This window comes from Schistocerca americana, chromosome 5 (genome assembly GCF_021461395.2).
Source record: "Schistocerca americana isolate TAMUIC-IGC-003095 chromosome 5, iqSchAmer2.1, whole genome shotgun sequence".
In the NCBI taxonomy this organism is placed as follows: Eukaryota; Metazoa; Arthropoda; class Insecta; order Orthoptera; family Acrididae; genus Schistocerca; species Schistocerca americana.
In genome coordinates this window covers 31,394,825-31,408,570 of record NC_060123.1, presented here as the reverse complement: position 1 = coordinate 31,408,570, position 13,746 = coordinate 31,394,825, and the positions used below count along the sequence as shown (strand labels likewise).

The window sequence follows — 13,746 nt, the reverse complement described above, 5'->3', positions numbered from 1 at the left end:
GTTGCTCGCTAATTTAATCTCAACTGCCTCCCGAATCACTCTGTGCGTTGCGCTATCGACCAACTGTACATCAGGTGATTGATGATAATTCTGAGTCAACACCTAAGTCTACTGCCTTTTTGCCTTACGTAGGAAACACGTCCAATAAGATCGGTCGTATTTTACGGAAATACGATGTGAAATGTGTTTTCCGACCTCCATCTAAAATTAGAGCACTTTTGAGTTCCGTTAAGGATGATCTTGGACTGCGTAAGGCGGGTGTATATCGTGTCCCTTGTAGCTGCGGCATGGCATATATTGGTCAAACTATCAGGACTGTGGAGGACAGATGTATTGAGCATAAACGGCACACACGATTACAGCAGCCAAATAGATCTGCTATTGCCGAACATTGCTTGGATACTGGTCACTCCATGTTATATAATAACACCGAGATATTGGCATGCACGTCCAGCTATTGGGACAGTGTCATTAGGGAGGCAGTTGAGATTAAATTAGCGAGCAACCTCGTTAACAGGGGTGGAGGTTTCTGTTTAAACTCTGTTTGGAATCCGGCTCTCTCCCTTGTCAAGAAACAGAGGGACAGACTCAATGCTACCTCACCTGCGAATTCATAGTCTCACTATCGATAGCTCTGACTTTGGCCATCTTTGGTGGCACTAGTGTTCAGTGTGTGTGTGTTATCTTTCCTGCTTGGGTCCGAGAACCGAGGTATTAAATTTGAATGTACGTCGCCTGTCCGTTGCAGTTTGCCTTGAAAATGGCGGGGTGTTCTCCCGCCGAAATATCGGCGGTCGCTGAAAGTGTTACCTGGCTGAATTCCCGGAAGTTATTTGAAAGTTGTATACGCCAGAAGAAACTCAGGTCTCACATGAGTATATAACTTTCCACAACTGCAGTTTTCCACTTTTACTGCAGTGAGAGACAAAATTAACATATTTGTAAGATACTGACTCACCTTCTGCGATTTACAACAGGCAGTAATGTGATCATTTACTGAGCAAAACTTTATAAGCCTCAGTCTTAAGGACTTTTAATTTGAAGTTGGCAACAACACATTAATAAGCAGTTTTACTAGGAAAATTATATTCAGCAAGCATCATTGACTTTAACTCACTCTCTTGCCACATTAACTTTAACTTTCTCTTTGCTATGTTGAGGAGTCATTAATTAAAAAAAACGCTGGTTTTTAATGTTCTTTCAGTAGGGACACTCGGTAATCACTTTAGTTCAAACGGAGAGGAACCTGAGAGGTGTTATGATAAGGAAAAAAAATCAAGGTAGGTACATAAATTCAGTTATAAATTACCTTATATTTGAGTACACTAAACATCCAATGAGCTGATCCTTAACTGTACATTACTATAGCGTTCCATTACAGTGATTGCGTAACGTGGTGGAAACTGCATGTTGGTAGGTGGATTTGCAGGTAGAATTGCCAGAATCTGTCATTTCTTGGTGGCGATGATAGACATCAATTCCAGAATAGCTCCAGTTCTTTATCCATCCATCCGAGGCATTGGAAAGTGGCACGGAAAGCCTCTCTCGGCACCAGCACAATATGCAGCCTTTACATGAGCCATTGACAGTTTAGTAGCTCGTCCCCGACTGACTCTTATTCCACCTTTTCTATCTATGCCAACCATAATTTGCGTGCGCAACACAGTTCCGTTCCCGAGGGGAACGACAAGACCTTTTGCATATCACATAATTAAGAACCCTAAGTGAAGGTCAGCAGTTTACATAACAGCAAACTAATATTTTAAATAAAACGAAACCTTTGCACATACTGACATTTCTATAAAAAAATTATTTAAACAAAATTACAATTATATACAGTAAGTTTTGTCTCCCTCCAAATGAGACAAAGAATTTAAATGATAGATACACTACATTGCACAGAATCAAACCATGACATCAAAGCTTTTTACACAGAGAAGAATAAACACTCTTACGACATTGATTCAGTCCAACAACATTTGCAGATACTCAACGTTATAAATTAAACAAAATAAAAGGCAAAATAAATCAGTAGAGCAGTAGAGCTATGGTGTTACAAACCCTCTGCCACACACCGTAAGGTAGCTTGCGGTGTCTAGATGGAAGTACAGGTATAGATCAGAGCTGGAGTGATTCTGAATGAATGTCACGCGACAACCAGGGGTTACGTTAGAATTGGAATTACTAATTAATTAGGCACATATTTCGCGGCAAAGAAGTAACTGGGTCCGGCAACCTGTAGTTGCAACGAGTAATCGCGGGCTTAAATACTGTCCTACTACAATTCCTAATTAAAGTTCACAGCTAAGCATTTTCATAGTTGTCGACAAGGTAGCTAGATTTTTTTCATATATATGCAGCTTCATAGTCTATGAAAAAGGTAGCTAGATTTTACTAAGTCCATAACTTGGCTTCATTAGTGGAATTTCAAAGTGTCGCTGCTTGGACGCATGTTGGCTCATGCCATTTGGAAAAAAATCAAGTCCAACACATCGTCACTGTGCGCCACCGTACAATGACGATCCAAAACACTGCCATTCCCCACCACGAGATTGTATTCCGCCTAGCTGCCAGCACGAAACGCTGTGAGGAAAGTATACAAGTGGAAGACAAACGAATAGGGAACCATTTTGCCGACGATACAGGGCACAAATAAGGCAAGTGGCTTTGTCCAAGGGAAGATTGTTATGCTCCCGCTTGTGAAACGAGAATCTCGTAAACGGCGAAACTGGTCGACTGTTTGCGTGGTACCGTCGTGAGCATCTGTTGAAAGTAGATGAAAGACAGTGAAACCACAGATAGGCGACAAACGCCTCATAACAGAGAGTGGAGGTCGAAGGTTTGAGGTGTGCCCGCTCTACAAGGCAAGATAGTTGGCGATCACCAGTGGTACAGTACTGGTAGATGTACAAGTGTTTCAGAGCACATGGTTCAGTGGGCATGGGATCATCGAAACAGATCGTGAATCAGTGCAAACGTGTCACCTGGCGGGTAGAATTACGTTTATTGTTACACCAGGTAGATGGTTGTGTCTGTATACGTTGTCATCTTGGAGAATGGTTGCCCCAAACATGTAACGCTCCACAGACGCTGTCCAGTGTACCAATGTTATGCTGTGGGGGATATTCACCTGGGCTTCCATGGGACTTGTAGTGGTAATCGTAGGTACCATGACAGGTGTGAACAACGGAATTACTTTCCCTTCATGCTCGATGTCTACCCTGATTGTGATGAGATCTTTCAGGAGGCTGATATCCGTCTCACGACGTGAGGATAGCGGACAGAGATTTGAGCAGCATGACAGTGAAATAAGGTTGACATCTTGGCCATCAAATCTGTCTTCATAAACCTGATGGAGCACACCTGTAGCGCTGTCGGGCACCAGCCTTGCACCCACAAACCATCGTTCCGTAATTTACAGAAATTGCGTGACATATATGTACTCGTAGATATCTGATGCCACAAACACCCAGAAACCTACCAACAACTTTTAGAATCCATGCCACGCAGAAGGTGGACCAAAAAACTATTAAAACCCAGTCCGAGTAGGCCTCGGAAGTCTCAACGGTACCGACCGACCGCCATGTCATCCTTACCCGTAAGACGTCACCAGATGCGAATAGGGAGGGCATGCAAGCAGCACATCGCTCTCACGGCCTCTGTCACCTGTCGTGACCGGAGCTGTTACAGCTCAGTCAACTAGCTCCCACATTGGCCTCACAGGAGCTGAGTGCAACCCGCTTGCCAAAAGCGCTTGGCAGACCAGGACGGTCACCCATCCAAGCGCTAGCCATGCCCGACAGCGCTTAACTTCGGTGATCTGACGGGAACCGGTGTTACCACTGCGGCAACGCCTTTGGCATACACGGTTAAGCAAATGTTTAAATTGTTTTGACGCATCAGTGTAGATGGAAGTGCCTCCTCACAGTGACCAAATACGAACCCATCCTTCACCGCATTCGACACGCAGTTCCTCTAATATTCTAATCCATCATGTGTCCAAGGAATAATATCAAAGAGGCAGCGAAGGTCACGACAGGTACAATTAAGAAGAACAGGAGGAAACCATGGTTTGATGAGAAATGCAAGAAATTGGTAAAGGAAAGGAGAAAAGCGCGATTAGATTGGGATGGAATGGGAGACAGAAAACGAGAGGAGTTCTTGAACTTGAGAAGGGAAGTTGGTCGTAGGCTACGGGCAAAGAAGAGGGATTATTTGAACAATCAAATTACAAAAATGGAAGTAAACAGTAAAACAAAAAACATTAGGGAACTTTACCTAGACATAACTGGGTACAGGATGGGCTTCAAGGCTAGGACAAATGCACTTCGAGGGGATGCTGGGGGAATACTGACAGGCCCCAGTGCTATATTAAGTAAATGGAGGGCGTATTTTGAGCATCTATTAAATGTACACCAGGAAGCAGGAAATGAGCAGGCGTACAAAATACGTACAGCAGTTCCCCACATACCTGAGCCAACGTTAAAGGAAGTAAGAGATGCAATCAACAAATTGAAAAACCATAAAGCACCAGGATCAGACTGCATAACTGCAGAATTAGTTAAAAATGGGGGACAGAAATTGGTGTAAGTAGTTCACAAAGTGATAACTAAAGTATGGATCTCAGAGATGATACCTGAAGAGTGGCAGAAGTCGATTCTGATCCCAATTTTTAAGAAAGGTGACAAAATGGATTGTAGTAATTATAGAGGGATATCGCTATTTCCAGTATGTTCCAAAATTTTCTCTAATATTCTGCTAAGCAGGCTTACACCATATGCAGATGAAACTGTGGGGGATTACCAAGCCGGCTTTCGGAGGAACAGATCAACTATAGACCAAATATTAACCAAATATTAATATTATTGGAACAGAAATGGGAATACAATAAACCAGTTCATAATCTTTTCATAGATTTTACAAAAGCATATGATTCAGTATTGCAGTCAAAATTGTACAGAATTCTTTTGGAACTTGGAATACCAAAGAAGTTCGTTAGACTTATAGAATCGAGTTTGAAAAACACAAAAGGTAGAGTATGCGTGAGGAAATTGGAGTCAGAAGAATTTGTAATAAAGAACGGACTTAAGCAGGGAGATGCCCTGTCTCCGCTACTCTTTAATTTAGTCCTAGAATATATTGTAGGAGTGGCAGCAGATAATTCAGAGGGTGTGGAGTTAAAAGGAAATATTAAGATATTAGGCTATGCAGATGATCTAAACATCATTAGCGATAGGAAAGAATCTGTAGCAGCAGATGCGAATGCGTTAATCAAGGCTAGTGAAGATGTAGGTCTAAGGATAAGTGAAGAAAAAACTAAATACCTGGTTACTACTAGAATGCCAACAGCAGTAGATCAGGAAATGTTAAGCGTTGGAGACATGCAGTTTGAAAAAGTGAACACATTTAAGTATCTAGGCGTGGACATCACTTAGAAAAATGAGATTGAATCCGAACTGAAGAAGAGAATACGGGTGGGAAATGTGTGCTACTTCTCACTGAATAGATTACTTTCATCACGGATATTGTCTAGGAATTTAAAGATTAGAATATACAAAACTATTATTCTACCAGTTATGTTGTATGGGTGTGAGACTTGGTCTCTCACTGTGCAAAATGAAAAGCCGTTTCCGGTATTTGAAAACAAAATTTTGACGAAAATTTTCGGAGCAAAAAGGGGTGACATTAGCGGAGAGTGGCGAAAACTGCATAACGAAGAGGTTCACGAACTCTATTCAAGCCCTGACATAATCAGTATTATTAAACCACGTAGGCTGCGATGGGCGGGTCACGTAGCTCGAATGGATGAGGACAGGGCAGCGCGCGGAGTACTGGTAGGGCGCATAGAGGGAAAACGTCCTGTGGGGAGACCGAGGCGTAGATGGGAGGACAATATGAAGGCTGATTTGAGGAGCCAAGGTATTGAAGCTGAATGGAAGGAATAGCCCAAGACAGGGACACATGGCGAAAATACGTTGCTGCGGTAATTGACTCTCGAGTCCGGTATGACCAGTGAGTAAGTAAGTAAGTAAGTAAGTAAGTAAGTATCATGTGTCCAAGCGTTCGTCGGCTTTTCGTTGCTTGCAGCTGACATTGCTCCCCTACTAGCCACTAACTAGCCACTACAGTTAGCTGTGACGCCAGTCGCCATGAATCAAGTGAAATTCACAAGTTTCTGACAAATACGCTGATTTGAAATAACATTAGGAAAACGAATCGTTGGATGTTGGCCTACGCCTTGAGCATTTTGATATGGCCAAATTAGCTAAATCATACTCAAAATATGGTAAATTTAATAACTACAATTTTGGCAGTTTCTACAAAAATTATCCCTAGCTTAAAATTACTCGTATTCTCCATTATGTTTAATCTGGTGCTAGAAAACTTTATTATTCTGCGCGTTTTGCTATTTAATTAGGATGACAAGAGTTAACACAAATACTGCACGTAAGCATTAGGTATGTGGAAAGGGAAGGGTGAAGGAGAAAGGATGATCTAACTGCGTACTGTGGTGTGTCGTTTATTGTGTGTCAACATGAATGAGTAATTGATGCTGTTTCACTGATATGTTTTGTTGACGTTGAATGGCTGAATAATTATGTTTATCAGAAATCTCGTTCCGTCAGTTGACAGAGCGCGCCAAGGGCCATCTAAAAACACTTTAATGTAGTTCCTTGACACTTTCACTGGAAATAAAGTTATCGTTATTTTCTATGTTCTATATAACTGTGCAGACAGTAAGTATGTCGCACAGTTAACTTCAGGCAAAGCTGTTTATCAATAGAAAAATCAGGAAGGCAGTTGCCTGAAACGTTTTCAGTTTTCTAATCTCCTGTTTCCGACGTCGACATGTGCGTAGTCCCTTTGAAATCATCTAGCAACTTAAGGGCCCTCACTAAGCTCTTCCGATGAAGATCCCTTCATAAATTCCAGTGTGACCATTGTCACCTGCAGGCTGCAGTGTGAAGAGCGATAAGACTTCAATGGCTTAACCGTACACCTGATAACAAGTGACAATCAGTGGGAGAGTGCACTGTCCAAATCGCCATCAAACAAATAGTGTAAAAACTTTGACTTCAAGATACACAAATATGGAAACTATTGTACAGCAGCTTTGGAATTTTCGCCCGGAAGATATAATACCTACGTTCATGTATATTGACGATGACGATGAGGCTCGACAGGTCTGCACCTGCTAGATACCAAATGGTCAGGCGGGGGAATACTTGGAAATAAAATAAAATCTCATACCCACCCAAAATCACGACATACAGTATTTATATGGCACACAGTTGAAACCCCGACACTTTACAAAAACTGCATCGGAATATTCAAAATAGTAATATAACAAGTGTGGGGAATTTTAGACGGGAATTTGCTTCCTAGAATCCTAAGCTTGAGTGAGGAGATGACGTGCTCCTTTAGGCTTCGGAAGACAAATGTATGTTTTCATGTTGTCGGAGAAAAAGAAAAAAATACTCCAAGTATACAATATCACAGTCACTATTACTACTATCGTCAGTGAACTATCAATAAAGCGTAGAAAGCAGATGCGCACTTGGCACCTTCTCCGCTTCATGGGGCTATGCGCAGTGCATATCCGAATGTTTACGCCTAATGTACAGAAACTTTTGCACCGCTTCGCAGCTTACGTTGGTGATAGACATGAACGAAAGACGCGCTTTAAATCACTTTCACTAGTTCACCAAGCTGAAGCGAAAAGACTTTTGGAGATGACGATGAGGCTCGACAGGTACAGATCATTTAGATACCAAACGATCAGGCGGGGAAATATTTGGAAATAAAGTAAAATCTCATACCCACTCAAAATCACGACATACAATAATTATATGGCGCGCATCTGAAACCCCGAGAAAAATAAAATTGCAACATAACTGTTGTTTTAGTGCAACAGAAGCAGATCATCTGGAAAAGGATCTAGTTAGAGATCACTTAGCAACTCGACTTCTGGGTCTTTTATACTAACAGCAATGAACAAATTTATAGTAGTAGTCACTACCCAGTTTTAAAGTTCGTACTTCAACAAAAACGTCTAAATGTTTTCACGTCTTTTTTTACTTTTTTAAAAATGGAATTCCTTTACGTTTCAAATTTAACGGCGTTTACCTGGAGACCTACAAAAACAATTCATTTTCGACGATAAATAGCAGTGATGATTAAGGAATGGCTATTTTTTCGAGCATAGCTATCTGTCAAAGTTATATTAGTTATATTGATTAGTGGATACTACAAAAATCGGTACTGATAGAAGTGATTTTCCTTCGCTTCCAACGATACATCAATGAAGTATCAACTGTGTGTCAGTTAGTTACTTACTTTTCCATGAGTTGATTCCGCAAATGTTTGCTAAATTAATGAAAAACAGTTCCTTTTGAAAACTTTATTAAGTCCACTTGTTCATGCATATAGTAGTATTATTTCGTATAGGTCGAGATTAAAATATTTCGGTTTTAATTTTGATGTGTAGGCTACAGTGTTATGTACATATTTGCAAACAAGTTCACATTTAGTCTAAAGAAACATTTCTTCATTTTCATTTTTATCACATCATTGGTCATTGTTCATACTGCACACAAATACACACACACACACACACACACACACACACACACACATTACACCGCACTGCAGATACACACAAACACTCTCTCTCTCTCTCTCTCTCTCTCTTCGACTGACCTTGAAGATACTTCCGCCATTATATGTAATTATTCGAGGTGTCCCCTTGACCCGTCTGAAAAAACCAATCAGCAATCAGCACTCATCACAATAAAAAAAAGAGACAAGAAAATGAAAAGAATTGTCCATCGCAGATAATGTACGTATGATTTTATATTAAGATCCATAAAACAGTGACATTTCATTGTAGAATGACAGTTGTTTATTATTAAATTTTAAATGTTAACTTCTTACCATTCCTACTCTGATTTAAATAATCCTTGACATTCTAGTGTGACTTATTTAAGAGATATGCTTTAACAGACTTTTAAATACCTGGCTTTTATTTGTTTTTACTCTCACTTACCAATTTATTGTCCAAATTTGTTTCCTTGTACAAAATACTGCTTCCTGTATTTTTTTCTCCCACTTGCTAAACAGTCTGGTTCTTGATCCGTGATCATGAATACTGTCGAATACAAAATAACTGGTGATGTTCTTCTCGACGTACGTAACAGAATCGCAGATGAACTTGTACGGTGCAGTTAGGGTAAGCAGCTGTTTGAACAGATCTTCATAGGGAGCTCGCTTACAATTTGTATTTATTATTCTGATGGCCATTTTATATAGTTTGAGGACTGTGTCCGTGTTTCATGTATGGGACCCCCGCAAGATGATTCCTTAGTTAAATATGGAGTGTAAGTAGGAATAGTATGCAGCAAGAAGGCGTTACCTATCACACACTGATGAGTGCAGGATAAGGGGATAGCTTGCTCACAGCATTTTCTGTGCTAGTGTATTTACGTGTTCATTGTGCTTCAGATGACAATATTAATTACCGTTTCTGTCGTGTGGGTGAGTTTGCTGAGGACTTGGGCGACGTAGTGTAGTATTTGTTTGGTTTCTGATGAGCACCGAATGAAAGAGAGGGGAGAGAGTGAAATTTGATGTCTGTTTATAATTAGCTTCTTTCGAACAGCATCCCGTCATTAAAACCTCATTCACCCATTATGTTCCTCTGTTCTTTTTGAATATTACCAAAGGATTCGCTTAGCTTAAGATCTCAACCAAACAAACAGATCACATTACTTCACGCCTTGAAACATTGTGGTTCTTTTTGAATATTACCAAAGGATCCGCTTAGCTTAAGATCTCAACCAAACAAACAGATCACATTACTTCACGCCTTGAAACATTGTGGATACTTGTGTAATTTAACGGAGTTCAAGGGGGGATCGTCTGATGATACCTCTGACGAAATTTGCTACTTCTTTCTAGCAACATTTTAGTATCGATAACCTCCTACACCAGTGATTCCCAAACTGTGGGTCGCGACCCACTAGTGGGTCACTAGATCTGTTAAGGTGGGTCGCCGGACGATTTTTAAAATAACTATGTAAAGTCTGCCACCGACTGAAAATATGAAATCCTACTTCAAGAAGAAAGTTTTATAATCTGAACAGTTATATACAAAATCATTATAAGGGAGAAACTATTGTGGCTTAATAACGTGCTCTGGGCGAAACAAGGACAGCGCAGGCACAGGACTGGTCGGTAATCGCGGTGCTGCAACACCGCTTTGCCTTCCACTCGTGACAATGTGATTCATGACTGTCAGAGCGAGCTTTGTTTGTTTGTTGGTATAGTGTGTGCAAGGGTGTTTACTGTGCCGGCTTGTTTCATTTTATTTCACTGTGGACGCGTGGATTAGAGCAGGATCCTGCCATAAAAGACAGACCTCGAGTAATTACGACGAAACTTCCACATCCGGTATCAGTGCATCCTGTAATACACCTAAAGGTGACTGTGTTAGTGAAGTTTAGTGAACTGAAGTCCTTCCAGAAGAAATTTCGTAAATACAATGATGATTATTTGAAATATGGGTTTGTGTTTTCTAGCACAGAACAAGAGCCGCTTCCTTTGTGTTTTGTGTGCTTTGAAGTACTTGCTAACGAGAGTATGAAACTCTCAAAACTGAAAAGACATTTGTCAAAGAAACATACGTAAGTAATTCAATCGCTTTTTTTCCAAAATAGATAAACTGAATTTTTGAAGTCAAAATCAGAGATGGCAAAATCAACTTCAGGGGAACAAAATAAACAAGCTACAACCGCTTCATATTGACTGTCATTATCAGTAGCTAAAAGGGGGCAGCTCAGACCGTAGGAGAGGATATTATTTTACCATCGGCGAAAATAATATCTGATGTTTCATTTGGCGAAAAGCACACAAGACTAATTGACGAAATACCCCTATCAAACACAATGGTAAAGAGAATGATCGATGAAATGTTAGAGTTTGTAAAACAGTCCATCATCACAGTTTTCAAGCAAAGTGACTACTTTTCACTTCAGCTTGATGAAAGCACAGATATAGCCGGTGATGCTATTCTTTTAGCTTTTGTTAGGTTTGAAGTCGATGGGAGTATAGAAGAAGAAATGCTCTTTCGTAAATGTAATAACAACAAAGGAAGAAGTTTTTAAATGTCTTGATGGCTTTATGGTAGAAAACGAAATAGGGTGAGCAAAATGTGCTGCACTCCCTTGTATGCAGCGATCTGACGCCCACGACTCTATGGAAGAATCTCCGTAGCATGGGGGTCGGAAAGACAAAATCGGAAACTGTTTTTCATGTCTCAGCTAACGAATTAAATGAATTCTTCTCTGCTCCTCTGAATGCCCACACGGCTGATAATTACCGTCCACAAGAATCCCCTAACTGGATAACTAACAACGATACCTTCCATCTAAAACACGTAACAATAAATACGGCAAGAAAAGCAATAATGAGAATCTCTTCTGATGCGATAGGCAATGACGGTATCAGTATAAACATGATTAAGAATGTTACCGATATCTTAGTACCTGTCTTAACTGACATATTTAATTTTTCCCTCGTGAACGGAATATACCCCACTGCATGGAAAAGAAACATAATTCGACCCATCCCTAAGACCAAAACCCGCAACTGCCTAGTGATTACCGATCAATTAGCATACTGCCTGCTGTTTCCAAAGCACTTGAATATATTGCTCATGATCGAATCACTGAACACCTGCATGAATTCAACCTACATGACAAATTTCATTCCGGTTTCCGTAAAAATCACAGCACAAACACTGCTTTAATTAAAGTAACTGGTGACCTGAAATATGCCATCGGCAGCCGAAAGGCAACAATATTGACACTGTTAACTTTGAGATATTGCTCAGAAAAATGCAACAGCTTAATTTCTCAGATAGTGCAATGAGATGGTTTGAAAGCTACTTAAATGACAGACAGCAATGTGTTGTCTGCGTAAATGAAAAATCTTCCTGGACGCACGTCTCTTCGGGAGTGCCACAAGGATCAGTCTTAGGACCACTTTTGTTTTCTTTGTATGTCAACGATATTTCGTCGGATCTGTCCTCCTGTAAATATCATTTCTATGCCGACGACCTCCAGCTCTACCTAAGCGTCAGACCTGAAGATATAAGCACTGCAATCGCTCAGATGAATAATGGTCTGTCTTCAGTAGTGACATGCGCGAAAAACCTGGGGCTTAAACTAAATGCAAAAAAGACACAAGTAATCTTAATAGCCCATCAGAAATTAATAAGTTCGGACTTTCACGAACAGCTGCCTCCTATTCTGCTCGACGGTATTCCAATACCATATCAGTTAAGAATCTGGGTGTAAGTTTGGATGAGCATCTCAACTGGGCGGAGAACACAGTCGCAGTGTGCCGGAAGACGTCCACTTACCTCTATGCTCTCAAAAAGTTTCGGAACATATTTCCACAGGACTTGGAACGCCAGCTCGTGCAGGCACTCGTTCTACCGAACCTCCACTATTGTGATGTAATTCAGCAAGGCATGAGTAGTGAAAACAAAAGACGGCTAGAACTAATCGTGAATGCCTGTGTGCGTTATACCTGCAACATTCGCCGATATGATCATGTTAGTGCTTCATACTCCCAGCTAGGGTGACTGCGGCCGGAAAAATTGCGTGACTACCACACTCTATGTCTACTTCACCGACTCCTCGTCGCGCAAGCACCCCAGTACCTTGCTTCAGAGATTAAACACCTTTCATGCCATCATAATCGTAACACGAGGTCGCTCTTATTTGATCCTAACTGTGCCCACTCACAAAACAAAAACTTTTGCAAACCCCTTTCTCAGTTGTCGCTGTCCGCCTCTGGAAAAAAATGCCCCTTACCTTGCGCAAATTTCAATCCCCTGCTGCTTTAAGAAGAAGTTGAAGCATTTCCTACTATCATCCTCATAATGTTTTCCATTAAATTAATGTAGAAGGCCACATCTCTCTTCTGTCAAACAGCGAAGCTAGTGTCATCTATATTGCACCTTTCTGTTCTTCCTCTTCGTCTATCTCTATTAGCCACACAATCTTCTTTTTCTTTATATTTCCTTAATTACGTTTCGTCACGTCTCTATTCTTCTCCTCCCTTTACCATAGTCTCCCTCCTACTCCCTGCTGCTAGCACTCCTATCCAAAATCTGTCTCTTTCATAATATCTAATTATAACAGTACTTATCACCTACGAATATAAATTCTATATGTATGTATCTTTCCAAGTGCGCCTTTGTAATTTTTTTTTCAGTTTTACTTGTACTAGATGTAGATTAACATGCCTACTAAAACATATGAATGTAAAATAAGTAGAATGTCTGGTTAGATGTAAGAGAGGGCCTGATGGCCCTAATCTTGCCAGGTTAAATAAATAAATAAATAAATAAACTGACGGTGCCAGTGCTATGTTTGGCGTTTTGCCTGCCAAAGTTAGGGCAGTTGTCCCTTCTGTTCATTGGACTCACTGTAGCCAGCATCGAGAGGCCCTTGTATGTAAGCGTCTGCCTGAAAACCTAAAGAAAATCTTTAATTACGCAGTGCAAATTGTGAATGTCATTAAATATAGACCTAAAAATTCAAGTTGCTTGCCATACTGTGTGATGAGATGGGTAGTGAGCACAAAATACTTCTCCTGCACTGTAAAGTGCGCTGGTTGTCAAGAGGGAAAGTGAGATTCGAGATGAGCTGAGAATCTTCCTGGTGGAGCACAAAAGTG

General features: G+C 40.7%; 1 pseudogene; it reads right to left on the bottom strand.

The window, feature by feature from the left end:
* Positions 1-3,742: 3,742 nt before the first annotated feature.
* LOC124617172 lies at positions 3,743-3,861 on the bottom strand (annotated as a pseudogene).
* Positions 3,862-13,746: the final 9,885 nt, after the last annotated feature.